The sequence below is a fragment of the Dipodomys spectabilis genome, unplaced genomic scaffold (assembly GCF_019054845.1).
Source record: "Dipodomys spectabilis isolate Male_0828 unplaced genomic scaffold, ASM1905484v1 ptg000234l, whole genome shotgun sequence".
Lineage (NCBI taxonomy): Eukaryota > Metazoa > Chordata > Mammalia > Rodentia > Heteromyidae > Dipodomys > Dipodomys spectabilis.
In genome coordinates, this window is record NW_024870911.1 from 8,927,529 (window position 1) to 8,947,448 (window position 19,920).

The 19,920-nt window shown below is 42.6% G+C and overlaps 1 protein-coding gene across 1 annotated transcript in view; it reads left to right on the forward strand.

The window, feature by feature from the left end:
* Cpm (carboxypeptidase M) overlaps positions 1-19,920 on the forward strand; it is a 60,273-nt gene that overhangs the window by 14,327 nt on the left and 26,026 nt on the right. The gene's annotated exons all lie outside the window — the stretch shown is intronic.

The window sequence follows — 19,920 nt, forward strand, 5'->3', positions numbered from 1 at the left end:
GTGTGTGTGTGTGTGTGTGTGTGTGCGCGTGCGTGCGTGCGCGCGCATGCCAGTCCTAGGGCTTGAACTCAGGGTCTAGATATTGCCCTTGAAGTTTTTTGGTCAAGGCCTAGCCAGAAGTAGAGCCATAGCTCTACTACTGTGAGCCTCTCTGCTCACAACTGAGATTTTTTTTTTTTGGTAGTTAATTGGAGATAGGAGTCTCACAGACTTTCTTGCCTGAGCTGGCTTTGAACTGAAGTCCTTAGATCTCAGCCTCCTAAGTAGCTAGGATTACAGGCCTAAGCCACTAGCACCCAACACAGGTCAGCCTAATACAACTGGGTTAGTATGGAACAAAAATTGGAATTCAAATCCAGGTCTTTCAGGATTCAAAGTCCTAGTTGCCACTTGCAGTAGGTGTGTAGAGTGTCAAGGAGTCTTCTGTGGAGGTGACGGTATGGTTGCCTTCCTTAAACCAGAGGAGCTCAGCTTTAACTTTCTGCATTGGGTTTCCATATTAAGATTTTACTGGAATGAAGGGTCCATGGCCAGCAGAGAGTAGCATGATTCATATTGCCTTGCCCTGATACCTGTCCAAGAGTAAATTGAGGTTGTATCACAAGTCAATGAGGCCAACTCTCTGGAGGATGCCAAGAAGTCTTAGTCCCTGTCGTTTGGAATGTGGCATTCTAGTTGAGACATGCACACATGATGCTTTACAAAGAGGCTCACAGCCCTCGGAAACCAATCAAAGCACAAGATGGTTGGAAAATATTGTGCACTCTCTATCAAGCCAAGTGCCTGAAGGTTATATAAATAAAAAGGTGTCTCTGTTGATCATCTGTATTCTTGACCTCACCCACTCCCACACACTTACTCTGCCCTGGGCCATGTGTCTCTGAATATCTCAGTGCTCTGGAGCTTGTACTTGCCTCTCTTGATTTCCCTGAGCTCAGGAGCTTCTCTGCTCACAACTGAGATTCAGACTATAAGCCTCCATAGAGAGGCAAGGGAGAGGGAGAGGAGAGGAAAGGAGAGGCTGAATGTGGCCATTAACAACTTTGGGTTTTCCAAGAACAGCCAGAGATACGTTAGGTGGGAAAAGTGCAGGAACCCTAGAAGAAACATTGCTTGGTAGGATGGAGCCTTTTCAACATCCTTCCAGTGGGGAAAGAGAAGAGGCAGGTGCAGTACCGGGGCACAGAGGTGAGGCCAGAGCGGCAGAGGGCTTCTGTGCACCCCTCCAAGGGGGGTGGTCAGGTGACACAAGAAACTTCCACTAACAATTTAGTACAGTGAGGGGAGAGCAGAGCTTTTCCATGTGTGCCTCAGATGGAGAAGGGCTAAATTAGGGAAGAAAACAAAATAGCTTCTTGTCCTTGGTAGATTCAAAGAACTCAAAGCTGCCAAAACACTGGAATTTGCTCAGCTGGTAATCCAAATTCTGTTTCCTGGAATGAACAGACTATGGACTGCTGTAAAGGTCAGTGCAGTCCAGGGAGAAGTCTACTACTGGAGTGTAATACAACCCAACACAAGAAGTCAACCACTAAGGACACAGACCTACAGCAGGCTCACGAATCAGTATAATCGAGAGATCAGAAGTGACCAGTGAAGAGTTTAATAACGCCTTTTCTTCTTTTCCTTGTTGGGATATAGGCTGCATCACAAGTTATCTATTGGCAATCATGTAAAAAATAATTTTCTAGAAACTGGGCATAGTGATACATGTCTATAGTTATAGCTACTTGAGAGGCTGAGGCTGGAGGATCCCATGAGTTTCTATAGCTCAGGCAACATGTTGACTCTCTAGATGGGGGGGAGTGAAAAAAAAATTAAATGGTCGGAGGACAAGTGTTTAGCCAAGAATTATCTTGCTTTTCAAAAACTTGGACATTAGTACCAGGCATTAAACTTAGAGAACTATCAGAATAGAGAAAAATACCCAATTTATGCCTTTATCTATAAATATACAGATGTTTGTAAACAATAAGGCAGTTTAATAGTGGTTAAGAATATATAAACATTGCGTAGGTACAGTGACATCTCTGGAGACAGAGATCATGAAGACTATAGTTCAAAACCAAACTGGGCCAAAAAAAAAAAAGTTGAGATGATATCTGGACATAAAGCTGGGCATGGTGGTCATTCCTGTAATCCCAGGTGTGTAGGAGACATAGGTAGGAGGATCAAGGCCTAAACCTGGCCCTGGGCAAAATGCAGGACCAGATATTTTAAAAAATGAAACTAAAAGCAAAAAGGGCTAGCGCATGGCTTAACAACACAAGACTCTGAGTTGCAATTTCAGTATTAAAAAATAAAAAATAAACACACTGAAGGGCACAAAATTGTTTAAGTCCAAATTTGGCTCTGCTCTTAAGTAGCTGCAACCTTGAGCCAGTGTCTTGTCCTCTTGAGCCAGTGTCCTGTCCTCTCAGTGTTTGTTGCCTCTTATAAAGTGGAAATGATGGCCACGGCTTCACAGACTACTGGGAACCTAAGTTAGTTAATAAATGGCAAGTGTTCAGAACATGGGCACACAAATGCTGTAGAAGCATATTCTACTTAATTGTGGTTATATAAGTTATGCTGGCTGGTAGCTGTGGTAAATAGAACTGACAAGCTTTGTTGTTTGAAATCTTCATCAGTGCCAGGCTCATGCCTGCAATCTGAGCTACTCAGGAGGCTGAGATCTGAGGATCTCAGTTCCAAGCCAGCTGGGCAGGAAAAGCCATGAGACTCTTATCTCCACCCAACTAGTCAGAAAACGCTGGAAGTGATGCTGTGGCTCAAGGGGTAAAGCACTAGAGTTAAGCAAAGGAAACTTAGGGGAAACACCCTAAGTTTTTTGTTGTTGTTGTTGTTGTTTTGTTTTTTAACATCCATAGACGCTAGACACTGGTGGCTCACGCCTGTAATCCTAGCTACTCAGGAAACAGATTGGAAGTTTACCGAGTATCTTTGGTTTCATACACATAGCAAGGCGATAATTCTGCCTTACTTTATGGAACCTGTCTGTCCCCTATGGAGTAAATGTCAGCCTACAGTGGCAGAGGTTGCCTTGCCAGGGCTTAAGTAGCCTTCCCTGTGGCACGAGACAAGTACTTGATCAGATAGGTCCTGGTTTCCACCACAGCCGCAGGTTGAGACTGACCTTGTTCCTGCCCTCCTGTGCCCTAGCACACCCTGAGATCTGGGCCCACACTGGTTAAAGCACTCTGGCCAGCCCCTCTGTTGTATAAAGAGGAACCTGAGGGCATGAGGTTAAGTAAATATTTAGAGGTTACTCTTGTCTGGTTAAGACAAGACACTAGATTGAGTGCCTGAACTGTGCCTCTATGGAGGGTCCAACTGCCTGTGGTATGTGTGGCAAAAAGGCTCCAGCAAGACTGTCAGATACCAGATGACGTAGACCATTGGCACCTTCCATTTGCACACTAAGGTAGTGGGTAATAATCACCCTTTGCTTTGATGGGTTTGTGGTTATGTACTTCACAATGGGAATGAACATAGAAAAACTAGGCTGTGTTTGGGGATTTTCTTTTTCTATTTTTGCATTTGATTTGGAAAAATCTCTCTTTAAGGTTTAAAATCATGTTTAACAGTAATGTAGTCATCTTAGGAAAAGGCCAACCAGTTTTTCCTCTGTTTACCCTTTATATTAATTACTGTCTATCACATGGAACTTTCTGTCCCATGGAAACATTTGCATGAAGTACGATGAGGATATAGATTTGCAGTGTTTATATAAATATTTACACAGTAGTAAAAACTGGAGTCAGGCACTGGTGGAATGCCTATAATCCTAGCTACTCAGGAGGCTAAGATTTGGAAGCTTGTAGTTCAAAGCTAGCTAGGGAAGAAAAGTCTACTAGAGTCTATCTCTAATTAGCCAGCAAAAAAATAAATAGGCTAGAGGCATGACTCAAGTGGAAGAGCAAGCATCCTGTGCAAGTATGAGGCCCTGAGTTCAAACCCTCAAACCCGCACACAAAAAGAAAGAAGAAAAAAACCTGAAGACATGGCCATCTAGTTAAGGCCAGGGAGCTGTATACTTAAATTGCTAACAATCGCCAATTTTGTTGAATAGTTTGGCATAATTTTTTAAGTAGTGATATAATGCATCAACATCCATTGAATCATATGCCCTTCACAAACAAGTGAATAGTATGCTCTGTAAATTCTATCTCAATAAACTTTCTTTTTTTTAACATCAGTAGAAGCTAGGCATTGGTGGCTCACACCTGTAATCAGAGCTACTTAGGAGACTGAGATCTGAAGTTCTAGGTTTGAAGCCAGCACAGACAGGAATATCTCTTAAGATTTTTGTCTCCACTTCACCAACAAAAAAGCTAGGGGTAGAGCTGTGGCTCAAGTGGTAGAGCATTAGCAATGAGCAAAAAAGCTCAGGGACAGTTCCCAGGCTCTGAGTTGAAGCTCCAGGACCAGCACACACACACAAAAAGACTCCTGGATCCTGGCTGGAGGCTCAGTTCCCCATATCCTAACCAATACTTTTTTTTTTCCTATCCAAGTGGCAAAACACCATCTTCCCTTTAAATTCCTTGTTCGTGACTGAAAGTGAGAATGAGCATTCTTTCCCATTATTAAACATTAAATAAACTGAGGTGCTGCTCATGTGCTCAGGATGCTGGAGAAAGCAACCAAACACAGCCCTTGCCTCTAGGAGCTTACAGTCAAAGCTTATTGTCCATTTGTATTTTTTCCTGCCTTTTGTCTAGATTTCTATTTTCATAGGCCTTCTTATATTTGGTCTGCTCAATGCATAGCTAAGACTTTCACCTATCCTCTGACTTAGCTACTAGGCTTTGTTTTTAATGTCTTTGCCTTACAGAAGTTTTTGATTTGCATGAGGTTATATTCATCCTTCTTTTTCTCCAACTTTTGCATGTTGTGTCTCATGTTAAGAGGCCAGCCTTTACCCCAAGGTCATAAATACATGCTGTACTTTTTCAGTACGTTTTTTTTTTCTTTGGGTCCAGTTGTGGGGCCTGAACTCTGGGCCTGGGTGCTGTCCCTCAGCAATTCAGCTCAAGGCTAACGCGCTACCACTTGAGCCACAGTGCAAATTCCAGCTTTTTTCTTTATGTGGTGCTGAGGAATCGAACTCAGGGCCTCAGGCATGCAAGGCAAGTGCTCTGCCACTGAGCCACCTTCCCAGCCCTTTTTCAGTACTTTTTACAGTTTTAGTTGTTAGCAACTAAATTCATCTGGAACCCATTTTGAGGAATGGAACAATATATGGATAGATTCCCCCTCCTTTGTGTATGCTTCTGGAATGTTCAGGTTTTAAAAATGCATAAATTTTGCCAGAAGCCAGTGGCTTATGCCTGTAATTCCAGCTATTCAAGAGGCTGAGATCTTTGGATCATGGTTCAAAGCAGCCTGGGCAGGAAAACCCAATTCATGAAACTCTTACCTCCAATTAATCACCTTAAAAATCTAGAAGTGGAAGTATGGCTCAAGTGGTAGAGTGCCAGCCTTGAGGGAAAAAGCAGAGAACAGTGCCCAGACCCTGAGTTCAAACCCCAGCACACACACACACACACACACACACACACACACACACACACACTAGATGGATGATAAATAGAGCTGCCTCATCTGTTCAGCCCATCCATTGATGGAATGTGGCAAAGTAGATGCAGGCAGCTTGGACAGGATTCCTGTCTCTGAATGCCAGAGAGAGGATAAGACTAGCCACTAGGTACTACAAATAATGGGTACTAAGTTGTGATTTTCCCAGTGAGATAAACCAAGACTGTGCATACTGTGAGAAGTATCTAAAATCTGGAATGGTTACATATCTAAAGATCTACATAGCTGGAATGGTTCTTACAGTCCTTTGGACTTCCTGCTACAGTTTCTCTGTCACACCCTATGCAAAAAGTAGGTCCTTCTCCAGAAGGCTGTCCTGAACTGTATGCACATGTGCATGAAATCAACACTAGGCCACTCTGAAGAACAGTCTGCCAGTGTACAATATGCTGTGTGACCAAGCTGACTCCTGTCCATGGAGGAATTGGCAGAGCATGAATTGTTAATAAAATGACTAGAAACTAAGGTGAAGATAAGGTCTGATGTAATGGGAAGGTAAACTCAGGTGACTTATTAACAGCTGCTTTTCAATCCCACATTTGAAGATAGGAGTAGGTTGATTTGATGGAAGGGAAAGAATATGGCCTAGATTTTTCTGATCTTCAAAAATGCAGTCCAGGCCAGGCAGTCTTGTAGTCTTGATCTTCTGTGGCAGATAGTCCAGAAACTTAGCAGTCACGGTTGCTCCTTTAGAGCAAAAGCCATACTTAGTTTAAATGTGATTGTTAATAAGCCACAGTCTTCTGGGTACAGTAGCTCGCTCATGTAATCGGGGCTACTCAAGAGACTGAGGTCTGAGGATTATGGTTTGAGGCCAGTGCCAGAAAAGAAGTCTGTCAGACTCATCTCCAATTAACCAGCAAACAGCCAGAAAGTGAGGTTTGGCCCAAGTAGTAGAGTACCAGCCTTGAGTTAAGGGCTAGTTAGTGTCCAGGCCCTGAGTTCAAGCTCCAGTGCACATGCGCGCACATACACTCACATAACTACAATCCTCAGCACAGGGAATATTTAGGATCAAGTGTAAATGAACAGCCTAAGAAACAGTTGAGAAATTTCTCAGTTTCCAAAATAAATTGTGACTTATTTGTCTAGGTGTGCCCACACCTACTTTACAGATAACACTGGCTTTCAGTTAGAGACAGTATCTGAGAGTGCTTACAGACACAGAAGAAAATAAACATATATGGCATTCTAGAGAACATCTTCTCAATGATGAGTCCAATGTCACTATTGGTAACATGACCTGTCGATCATTGCTTCTTTGTAGACAGAGGGAGGGATATGGGAGCTGAAGCTCTTGCTTTGTTTGGGGCATTTAAGTACTTCAAGTTCTTTCTCCCAGGGAAGGTAAAGATCAATTACATCTAAGGTGGTGGCAGAGGAAGTTATATTGTACATGGGAGGAAAACAATTAACTTTTTAATAACTAGTCAAAGACCCAGCCAAAGCCATGGCTGCCCAAGTCTGTCTTTTCATCTGGAAAATGAAGGCGATGGTACTGCCTGCTTTGGAAATTATGTAAAATGTCATGTTAAAACAAAAGCCTGAAATCTTTTTTATAACTACTACATCACTTAAATATGTGCTTTATCATCCTAATCATTTGAATCTCAGTGAAACACTGAATAAAACCCCAAAGCATTCCTACTATAGCAGCTCAGCCTATAATCCCTCTGGATGAGTGGTCATTTTTGATGGATCTTCAAAGAGCATGTTTCAATTGCTTGCAAAACTTAAAATCATTTGTTGATAATTTTCCAAAGGTAGAGCATTAAAATGGTGGAATGAATGCTTGAAGGACTGTTTGCTGTTTTACGTTTTTTGTGCTGTACTGGGGTTTGAACTTGTGGCCTGGAGTCTCTCAGACTGGAACTGTGATCCTCAGATCTCAGCCTCCCAAGTAGCTAGGATTTGAAGTGTGAGCCACCTGCTGGTGGCTGTTTTATTTTCTTGTTTGTTTTGAGTTTTAAATAAATATATTTGTGTTGACTTTTTAAACAATAGGCATGGCAAATTTAATGCTGCTGTTTTATTGAAGCTACTTTGCCCTAACTTATGGTTTAAGCGCTCTATAAATATAGTATAGAGTCAAAGTGGGCTCAATTTCTTCTTGGCTAGCATAAAAATACAAATAGTAAGAAATTCAAATTAATCTCATATATACCCACTTCTTAGAAAGAAGTTTAAGTGATTTTTAAGTTTGATGAAAATGTGCTAGGATTCTGTTAGAGAAGAAATGGACAGGATTCTTGAAAATGACAAGGACATAGTTTTGCATTAACTCCTTTTGAAGCTGAGCTCTTCAGTTGAGTTCACAGGCTGGGTGACCTTAAGGCTATTTATTACCTTTCTTATACTTTCCTTTCCAGCAGCCCCTGCTTCCTCCTGCAGGCCACACCTTTCTATGCCTCTCCTGCTATTATTCCTGCTCTGTTCCAGCCTTCAGCTCATCACTGTGTCATACAGAGTTAGTTTCACTCCCCTAATGATCCTCTGTGGGAAGTCCTGTTGTGGCTCAAGTGGTAGAGTGCTTGCCTTGAACTGAAGAGCTCAGGGGCCGCCCCCAGGCCCAGAGTTCAAGCCCCACAACTGACAAAAACAAACAAACAAACATGATCCTCTGTGTACCACCTTTTCATCCCTCTGTCCTTCCTAACCTATTGCAATCTCTGATATTTTTCACTATTTCTATGGTTTTGCCTTTTCCAGAATGTCTTATACTTGGGATCATACAGTATATAATCTTTTCAGATTGGCTTCTTTCACTTAGTAACACATGTTAATTTTCCCCCCTGTATTTTCATGATTCAATAGCTCATTCCTTTTTAACGCTGATATTCCATTGTCCAAAGTACCACAGTTTATTTATCCACTCATCTACTTACTATAGGAAGTCTTGGTTGCTCCCAAGTTTTGATGATTATAAATAACAATGCTACAAATATTCATGCACAGGTTTTTGTGTAGGCATAATTTTCAGCTCACTTCGGGGAGGGGGGTGTATAACAAGGAATGATTCCTGGATCTTATAGTAAAAAAAAAAAAGGTTTTGTTTCATAAGAAACTTCCATTGTTTTCCCAAGTGACCGCATTATTTTCAGTAATAATGGTAAGACCATTAGAAGACCAATGATATAATGACCACCAACTTTCAATGGCATTGGAGTCACAGACTGTAACTATTCCAATAGATGTGGGTTTTACTAGTCATTTTCCTCACTGTTTTTCTCCTTCACTGAGAGAAACAACGTAAGAGGTTGGTTTCAGTCCATGGTCCTCTTGCTCCATTGCTGTTGGTCTATAGTCATACAGAACATTGTGGCAACTATATCATATGACAGTGCAAAGTTGCTCATATCATGGTAGTCAGGAAGCAGAAAGGGGAAGAGGCCATGCAGGATACACTCCCCTAGGACATGCCTCCACTGGCCAACTTCCTCCAGCAAGACCTCACCTCCAAAAGTTTCCAAAACCTGCAAAATAGTGCTACCAGTTGGGGATCAAGTGTCCAACACAGGAGCCTGTGGGGAGACATGTCATATTCAAATCTTAAAAGTGACATCTCATTCTAACTTACATTTTCCTGCTGACATAAAATACCTTTCCACAGGCTTACTTGTCACTTGCCTGTCTTCTTTGATGGTGTGTCTGTTCAAGTCTTTGGCCTACTTTTAATTGGCCTACTTTTTAATTGAGTGGGTTATTTTCTTACTGTTGAGCTTTAGAAGTGCTTTCTATATTTTGGATACTAGTCCTTTATCAGTATGGTTTGGGTACATATTTTCTCCTAGTCTGTGGCTTGTCTTTTTTTTTTTGGGGTCCGGTCGTGGGGCCTGAACTCTGGGCCTGGGCGCTGTCCCTCAGCTCTTCAGCTCAAGGCTAGCACTTTACCACTTGAGACACAGCTCCACTTCCGGCTTTTTTCTTTTTGCTTATGTGGTGCTGAGGAATTGAACCCAGGGCCTCAGGCATGCAGGGCAAGCGCTCTACCACTGAGCCACCTTCCCAGCCCTGTGGCTTGTCTTTTTATCCTCTCGATCCTTTCAGCTTATTTTGAACTTTTTCAGTGCTATAGAAGAAAAGGAAAAAAATTTAAAATAAATACCCCTTTGCTCTTCATGTAGATACACCAGCTGGTAATATTTTGCCACATTTGCTTTCTCTCTCATGAGTGCTCCCTGTTGTATTTACTAAACCATTAGAAGTAGTAAATAACATGCTACATCATCCCCAAATACTTCAACATAAATCTCCTACATATAACTTCTTCTGACCTCGTCATAATACACCAGAGAAATAATTTGATAATATCTAAAAACATGCTATATTTCTAAGGTTTTTGAATAGCTCGAAGAATGCCTTCTATAACTTTTTCTAGGTGGAGCTATATAGCTCAGTGGTAGAGTGCTTGTCTAGCATGTCCAAGGCCCTGTACTTCATCCTAAGCACTGCAAGAAAATATATCTTCTCTGGCATACAACATTTTTCTTCCAGAATCAAATTAAGGCTCATCCATTTTTTTTTTGCAATGTATGTCTCTTTAGTCTCAAAATCTGGGATAGTCTGTACTTTTTGTTGATACTGACCAAGTCATATTGAACTAATTTTATGCCATTGATTCGAGTTCTAACAAGTAAGGTCCTTCTTTACAAGCTCTTACCTTGCCCTCTTCAAATAGTGAGTTGGATTTTTCTTCACAGCAGCCAAACTGGAAATTCTCAACGTGCTTTCCAACCTCATTCACATCGAAAGAGTTCAAATCTGTATGATGGCCTCAGTCACTCTGGAAACAGGTCATGTGAGAAAACATTGTGAAAAATGTGTGTGTCGTTAATGATCCAACGCAGCAGAAGTGACCTGGCTTCCTGCCCTGCCCTCAGGGCAGTGTGAGCATGCTGCTTCCAGCCTGGGCACTCATTCTCCCCTGGCATGGTGCCCCTGGCTCTGAAGTATAAATTCACCTGTTGCCTGGTGGTGGTCATTTCTGTAGCCATTTTCATGCTATGATATCTTGAAGGACATGTTCTCTCTAAAGAGCCCTTCCACATTCTGAATTCACACAGTCCAGTGTCCTCTCTCTTTTAACACTTAGGTGAGTGTTGGTCTATCCAAACTGAGATGAAGATCTTCTAGAACGTACATTTCTGCCCACTGTTGGTATTAGGCTTCTATCCATGTGTTATGCATACCATTTATACTTGATAGCTTCCTTTGATTACTGTGATGCTGCAGCTTCTGCCAGGACCTATGGCTTGTTATCGGCAGCCCAGGAGTGCATTTGAGGCACCCAGCAAACATGTGCTCACTGTGTTTCTGATAGCTTTTTCCCCCACGGTGCTAAACATGTTGCCCACAGCCTGAAGCATGCTAGCCAAGCCCTCTATCACTGAGCTATACCTCTACATCCTACGCTCTGTTTTGAAAGATTCTGAGGATTAAATGAGATAGCATAATTCTCACCAGCCCCTGCCCTGAGGTATATATACTCTTAATCTCTTTGCATAGATGAGAAAACTGATTCAATCAGAGAGATTAAGCAACCTACCCAATACTACAGGGTTTGGAAGTGACAGAGCTGGTTTTAAACCCTTGCAATCTGGTTCTAGAACCTGTGTACCACATTGTTCTATAAGGCACTACTACAGAAACTGCAGTGCATTTAAGCAATCTCAAATGCTGTTCAGGGTGGCAGATGCTGTGTCACTGAGAAACTATTTTGTTGTTCTTTTTGCCATGCTAGGGATAAGATTTACACTACATCTGAACCACATCCCCAGCCCTGAAATACTAGTTTTGATGTCCTGATTGAACTGTTGATCCATTTGTGCAGTTTAAATGTCAAATGGTGATCATACTGAGAAATCCATCTTCTTTAAGTCACCAGAGAGACAAGATTTAGGTCAAACTGGTCCTGAGGTCCTGAAAGAAGCTTCATTTTGTCAACTTCACACTTTCTCCTCTTGGGAGCTGAGCATCCTTCATTCTGGACTCTGGCCTGCTTCACCTGAGGGTACAAACTTGGGAAGTAGGATGCCTGAAAGTAAAGTCTTTCTTTCTCAAAATAGCTTCTGGGGAAAACAGCAAACTAATTGCCTGTGTTTCTTGCTACAAAAAGATGAGTTCTTAGGGTAACAATAAGTAGCAATAAGAATAACCAGACCACCTATAAGCTCTCTTTTTCTGAAGTGGTTGAGCATGAACCTTATCAACTACAGCTACACTTTCGTGGCTGTAGGAAAAGTTAGGAAATAAGAACCCGAATGGGACAGGAAGAACCATAATCTTACCACTGAACCAAAAGGCCTCTGTGACCACCCAAAAGAAACCCCAAGTGGACAGTAAATGTATCACAGTGCTAGTTGGAAAGATTCTTTTTTTTTTTTGGATCCGGTTGTAGGGCCTGAACTCTGGGCCTGGGTGCTATCCCTCAGCTCTTCAGCTCAAGGCTGGCGCTCTACCACTCGAGCCACAGCGCCACTTCCAGCTTTTTTCTTTTTGCTTATGTGGTGCTGAGGAATCATACCCAGGGCCTCATGCATGCAAGGCACTGAGCTACTTTCCCAGCCCCATAGTTGGAAAGATTCTATGTGTTACAACAATGTCTTAAGTGCCAGGAAGTAGCTCAGTTAGAAAGTTCATGCTTACCATCTGTGACACCCTGGGTTTGGTCCCTCACACTAAAGAATTTTAAAATAAGATTTAGGAAATTCCATTGAGTAATTGTTGGTACTTTGATAATGCTTGATTTCATATTTGTGTTGCTAAACCTTCCTTCCAGATGATTCGATCATGTTGACCTCTCTCCCAGGGGACTGAAAGGGAAGTTCTCAGCTTTTTATAGTCTGAGGCCTCTAGTGGTTTTCAACTTTGGGGACTTAAACAAGTTTTATATCTTTATGTGTAAAAAAAAAAAAACTGGAAAGTAACATAGAAAAAGTACGGTCAACACATGAAAACTATGTTCAGTTTTTAAAACTCTGTTTTAGAAAAGTTCTTATACTTTTATAGTTTCTAGTTTGGGATGCTAAAAGGAAGGAAACAGATAGATGCATTCATCAGTCTCTCACCTGGGAACAAATTGAGCAGCAGAGAAGAGAGGGAGGGTGGAGGAATTGCCCTCCATCTTCCTGTTTTGGTTTGACAATTACTGATAACAAGACAAGCTCCTCTGTTTTCTCTGGGAGTCTTGACCATCTTGAAATCAAAACAGAAAAAAACATTTATTCCAACCTGATATACCTTCAGATATTTTCCTCTCCTTTTTTTTTTCTTTTCTCTTTTTTTTTGGGGGGGGGGTCTGGTCGTGGGGCCTGAACTCTGAGCCTGGACACTGTCCCTCAGCTCTTCAGCTCAAGGCTAGCGCTCTACCACTTGAGCCACAGCACCACTTCCGGCTTTTTATTTTTTGCTTATGGGGTGCTGAGGAATCGAACCCAGGGCCTCAAGCATGCAAGGCAAGCGCTCTACCACTGAGCCACCTTTCCAGCCCTCCTTTTTTTTTTTCAATTCACACACACACGGGCATGCACAAAGGACAGCAAAAAGACCTGCACTCCATGTGCTAGTCAAGGGCCAATCTTAAACAAGGCAGTCAGAGGAGGCCACATAAGCATGCACTGAAACCACAGCCAAAACAGTAATAGCTAACGTGCTGGAACCCAGCCCACCTGACTTGGAATCAGGAACTGTCAGCAAAGACTCTGACCTGACCACAGGTATGAGACCCAGCTGAAAGCGGTCAGCACTATGGCCTGCAGCTGCGGCCTCAGTAGGGTAAGTGCAGCTGCCAGAGGTGACCAAACCTGTTTGTAAATTCTGGCATGAACTTAAAAACAAAACAAAACAAAAGTCAGTAGCTGGGTGCTGGTGGCTTACACCTATTCTCCTAGCTACTCAGACGGCTGAGCTCTGAGGATCATGGTTTAAAATCAGTCTGGACAGGAAAGTCCATGAGATAAATAAAATACCCAAAAAAAAAAAAAAAAGGCTTGAAGTAGAGCTCTGGTTCAAATTGTAGAGAACTGGCCTTGAGCAAAAAGAAGCTTAGGGATAGCACCTAGTCCCTGAGTTCAAGCCCCAGGACTACACCATCCCTTCAAAAAAAGGTACCTGTTCCTTGAGTAAAAAAACCACCCTATTGGGGCTGAGAAGGTGGCTCAGTGGTAAGAGCACTTGCCTTGCATGCATGAGGCCCTGGGTTCGATTCCTCAGCACCACATAAGCAGGAAAAAAAAAAAAAGCCGGAAGTGGTGCTATGGCTCAAGTGGTAGTGTGCTAGCCTTGAGCTTAAGGAAAGCGCCCAGGCCCAGAGTTCAGGCCTCACGACCGGACCCAAAAAAAAAACAAAAACCACTCTATTCGTTTAAAAACACAATGATCTAGACACCAGTGACTCATGCTTGTAATCCTAGTTACTCAGGAGGCTGTGATCTGAGAATCACAGTTCAAAGCCAGCCTGGGCAAGAAAGTCCATGAGACACTTATCTCCAATTAACCACCAGAAAAATGGAAGTGATGCTGTGGTGGCTCAAGTGGTAGAGCACTCACCTTGAGCTGAAGAGCTCAGGGACAGTGCCCAGGCCCAGAATTCAAGCCCCAGAACTAGATAGATAGACAGACAGACAGACAGACAGATAGATAGATAAGATAGATAGATAGATAGATGATAGATAAAATGAGAATGTCCCAGATTTGGGATTTGAAAACCCCAAATGAGCCCGGCACCGGTGGCTCACACTATTACAGGCTACACAGGAAGCTGAGATCTGAAGATCACAGTTCAAAGCCAACCCAGGCAGGAAAGTCCGTGAGATTCTTTTTTTTTTGGGGGGGGGGTCTAGTCGTGGGGTCTGAACTCTGGGCCTGGGCGCTGTCCCTCAGCTCTTCAGCTCAAGGCTGGCACTCTACCACTTGAGTCACAGCGTCACTTCCGGCTTTTTTTTCCGTTTTGCTTATGTGGTACTGAGGAATTGAACCCAGGGCCTCAGGCATGTAAGGCAAGCGCTCTACCACTGAGCCACCTTCCCAGCCGTCCGTGAGATTCTTATCTCCAATAAACCACTAGAAAACCGAAAGTGTCGCTGTGGCTCAAGCAGTAGAGCACTGGTCTTGAGCTGAAGAGCTGAAGGATAGTGCCCAGGCCCAGAGTTCAAGCCACACGACTGACAAAAAAAAAAAGAAAGAAAGAAGAAAGAAAAAAGGAAGGAAGAAAGAAAGCCCCGAATGCCCCCGCCACACCTGCTCAGCACAAAATTCTTAGGCATGAACTGAAAACATTAGTGCCATGGTGACAATGTGTCAGCAAATGAAATTCTACCTGCCCATAATGGTGCAAGAGTCTAACTTGAAACTAGGTATTTGGTTGGGATCTCAGCACTTTCTTCTACAAAAATATTCCAAGAAGACCCATCTACACTGGAAATGAAAACTGAGTCCTTTCCAGGGCCCACCCAAAAAGGCACCTTATAGATGCATCACATATTTCCATCAACAATGGAAACCACCTGATGACCATCTAATGTCTGAACCAGTCATATCAGCTCCTCTGGCTTGTTAACTTTAGCCACTTGTTCACTTATTCAGCAAACATTCATCAATCATCTACTGTGTATGCTCTAGGACAACGCTTAAATTCTGCAAGCCCAGAGATACACAGTCCCTTGTCTACAGGAGCCCTGTGGCTCCTCCCAGTTAAGTGTTAGATGATGGGTGACAGCCATACTAGGAGAGTTCAAAGTGGAGCATCTAAGCTGAGGTCAGCAATGGAGAGAGAAAGGTAGAGGGCAGGAAGGCAGTTTTATGTGAGACTTGAAAAGACAGGCGGAAGTTGGCCACTTTATCTGCCAGGCCAGGAACTTTCCATGCAGAAGAGAGAGGCTATGTGAAAGGTATCACATGGTGGGTGGCTCCTGTGGGAATTATACAGAATAAAAGGAGCTTAAGCCTGTTCTGTGGGACTGTGATGGGAGACCCAAGGCAGAAAGGTGGCAGATCGTGAGAGGCCTGAGGTGCTGTTCAAGGGCAAGGGTTCCATGCTGATTCTGTGGGCACCATGGCAAAGAAATCACATGCAGCATGCGTTCCAGTTCCCAGCCAGGTGACCCCCCAGCAGATGCTACGTTTACCAAGCATTATGCTTAAGTCGGTCTTTATTTTTTTAATTGTGAAAGTGATGTCAGAAATTGAAAATTGGTGTATTTTTTTTTGTTTAGGACAACAGAATCAGTTAGTGACTTGCATCTGTTTTATCTGACCACATGCCAGGTTCTCTACAAATATTTTTTGAGTGCCTAAATGATTTAAAGGTAAAGTTTTGTACAGGGCTGCTGTTTACACAATTAACATGTATCTGATTTTTGTTTTCTTAAGTTCATGCAGAACTTATAAACAGGTTTGGTCACCTCTGGCGCTGCATTTACCCTGCCAAGGCTGCAGTGAAGGCCACAGTGCTGACAGCCGCTTTCAGCTGGGTCTCCTACCTGTGTTCAGGCCAGAGTCTTGCTAACAGTTCCTGATTCTTCAAGTCAGGCGCCCCGAGTTCCAGCAGACTTATAACTATCATTTGGATATGGCTGTGTTTCAGTACTGGTACTTTTAATGAGATAGAGGCAACCTGGTACCATAAAAAATGCCCAGGTGGGGCTGAGAAGGCAACTCAGTGGTAGAGTGCTTGCCTTGCATGCATGAGGACCTGGGTTCGATTCCTCAGCACCACATAAGCAGAAAAAGCTGGAAGTAGTGCTGTGGCTCAAGTGGTAGAGAGAGCACTAGCCTTGAGCTGAAGAGCTGGGGGACAGCACCCAGGCCCAGAGTTCAGGCCCCACAACCAGCAAAAAATAAAATAAAAATAAGTCCTAGGTTTTGGGAGCCTCCTTGGTGACAATTGTGGATACTAACTATACAGATCAAATAGCATGAAGTGCTTAATTAACATGGCCCTGGCATAAAATATCTGGACTTGTTAAGTGGTAACAATTGGTGTTCTAGTTTTTCTGTGTGTGTGTATGTGTGCATGAGCATACTGTGTGCACATATATGTCATGTTATTACTGCGGCTGGAAGTCAGGGCCTCACATTCTTGCTTAGTTTTTTCATTCAAGGCTGGCATCTCCTACTTGAGCCACACCTCTACTTCTATCTAACTTTTTAGTAGCTAACTGGAGATAAGTCTCTTCTGCCTGTGCTGGTTTCAAATCAAGATCCTCAGATCTCAGCCTGCTAAATAGCTACGATCACAGGCATGAGACACCAGTGCCCAGCAATTCTTTTTTTAATTAAAAAAAAACCTGGAAAGATGGAAAAATTAAAAGAAAAACTTCATATTTCTCACTCAATCACTTGCTGTTTGCAACACTTTTAAGGGCTCATCTACTACTTAAGTCTTTATGTGCTATGATGTTACCGATTTTTAATGAGTAATCTGTTTTGCATGGTTGGGTATTACACAATTTTGCATTCTGATTTTTTCACATAATAAAATAATTTTAATGTTATAATTTCTGTATATAATTGCCACAATTTGCATACACACCTGGAAATAGAGAACGAGTTGACTAAGTGGTAATGCACTCATATAATAAAACATTCAGCAGCTACATTAAAGATGTAGGGGAAGTGAATCTCTTCACATAAAAAAAATATTCATGATTCCATGTGAAATAACAGCTTTACCTACAAACCCCCTGCTGCCCAGATTTGTCTGGGCATCCACCAACTTTTTGGCCTTGGTGGATTTCAAACTTCAGTGGACCTCAGAGTCACCACAGCACTTGCTCAGTGTCTACCTGTGCTGTTTATTTCAGTTACTAGAGACTGGAGCTCAGGAACTGGCATTTTTCACAAGGATCCTAGAAGACTCTGCTGTGGGAATGGCACCCCTCCTGTTTCTACCTCTTGAAGCTTTGCTTACTTTTCCAAGCCTCTGCTTCTTTTTTATTTCCTAACTCCTAGAATTTAGGAAAAAGTACATGGTTAGCACTTACTATTTGCTCTCTTGCCTGGTAAACGTTAATGAATCCTTCTAAAGCACAAACCTTGTGATCCTGCAAGCAAACCCAGTTGGACACCATGTCACAGCCCGAGATTTACTAACTGAGTGAGTTAGTAAACAGTGCTACTGAAGGATCTAGAAGCCACATTCACTGGCTTTATAGAACAGACAAGAGGCAGCAAAAGCACTTCAGAACTCTTGAGCTGAAACTTTGGGGAATAAAGGGAGTCTTTTCAAACCCAATAGAAAAAGAAAACTCTAAGTACTCCTACCTTGGCAATCAGGCTGTTAAAAGTAAGAGGATAACCTTTTGTGCATTCCCTCTGGTTGAGGGTAGACAGCCGGCATTAGCTGAGCAGTGGTTCGGGTGAGCTGGTTATTCCAAAAGAATTGTATGTGTTCCCAGGCCATTGGTTGGTTTTCAGTTCTCAGACTTGGTCCCATTGAAATCATTCAGGTAAGTTCCTCATCTGTAGTTCATTTAGAGGTCATTTGTTCTAAAATTGGGACTGACTTACCCACTAAAGCACTTCGTCACTTAGGTTTGCTTTCTGTCCTCCTTTGAACTAAATATTATTAGATATCCCTATCATGAGAGGTTTTGTTGTTTTTCTCTGTCCTGCAGTAATAGCTGAATATGAGGTAGAGATGATATTGAAATTTCCCCTTGCCTGGGAGGTGCCAAGACCATACTTTGTACAAATCTTGGTTAATCTAGCTTTACAAGCATTAATCATTACAGAAGAGGGTTCCTCAAAAGCAAACTTTTTTTTACTGGGCCTTGAACTTGTGGCCTGGGTACCATTTCTGAGCCTCTCTCTGTGCAAGGCTACTGCTCTACCACTTGAGCCACAGTGCCACTTCCGGCTTTTTCTGAGAAGTTTATTGGAGAGAAGAGTTTCATGGACTTTTCTGCCTGGGCAGGCTTCAAACTGCAATCCTCAGATCTCAGCCTGAGTAGTTAGGGTTATAGGCATGAGCCACAGGTACCCGGCTAGAAGCAAACTTTTAATCATAAGAAGTCCTTTTTGGTCTCACACAATAATGCTAACTTTGTAGAGCTGAAGTTCCAGAAGACCAAAGAGAATTAATACTGTTGGGGAATAGAGCGGTCTGGTTTATGAGCAGGTGGAGCTGGTTGTCTCTACATGGACAACTCAGAGTCACTTTTCAGACCCTGTGAACCCCTACATCTATGAAGTATTTCAGCATCTCTTCCTTGGAAAAAAAGTTAACCATTTCTTTTCCCCTATTCCACAACCTTGAGTAAAATCTACTAAGTATATGTATAATGAATGAAACTTTGAACAGGAGGTACCAATCAGATAAACTACATTTTGTGGATATTTCTACAGAATTCCTATATTAACTGAACTAAAACACCATCCTATCCTGGCAGATTTTTCTAAAATGTTATTCTAAGTAATTACAAATAGCTGGTGGAAAAAGACAAGCCCAATAGCTGTTTCTTCCCAAGTCTTTCATGATAACTGAGTATAGGGCCCTAGATTTAAAAACTGAAATCTGAAATTCTGTGGACACCTGTTCAATATATACCCCTTACTTGCAGTTCCTTTCCTGGGCTCCTACATTCCACATAAAATTTAGTTATCACAGATACTTGCGGTCTGGTGCACATGTTAGATGTCAAACATACTCCAGTCACTGATTTTAGACTGTATTAAAAGTGCCAGACAGTTTTAGAATTGGAAGGGACTACTATTTCAGTTTTACTACTTGGAAACAAAACCCCTTGAAAGACAGGTAGCCTTGGGGGTAGAGGAGCGCTAGAATTGTAGTCCTGTCGACCAAGATTCAACTTTTGGCCCAAGGCTCAAATCATAACTTATTATTGGCATTGTGAAGATTAGTTTCTCACTTGTAAATTTTGACTAATAAGCCATCTCAGGACTGGGAAGGTGGCTTAATGGTAGAGAGCTTGCCTAGCGTGCATGAAGTCCTGGGTTCAATTCCTCAGTACCACATACACAAGAAAAAGCCAGAAGTGGCTCTGTGGCTCAAATGGTAGAGTGCTAGCCTGGAACAAAAGAAGCTCATGGACAGTCTGGCGATACTGACAGTCTCTGGCATGGCTAAGACTTTTTTCTTGGGGCTGGGAAGGTGGCTCAGTGGTAGAGTGCTTGCCTTGCATGCTTGAGGCCCTGGGTTCGATTCTTCAGCACCACATAAGCAAAAAGAAAAAAGCCGGAAGTGGCACTGTGGCTCAGGTGGTAGAGTGCTAGCCTTGAGCTGAAGAGCTGAGGGACAGCACCCAGGCCCAGATTTCAGGCCCCACGACCGGACCCAAAAAAAGAGACTGTTTTCTCCTT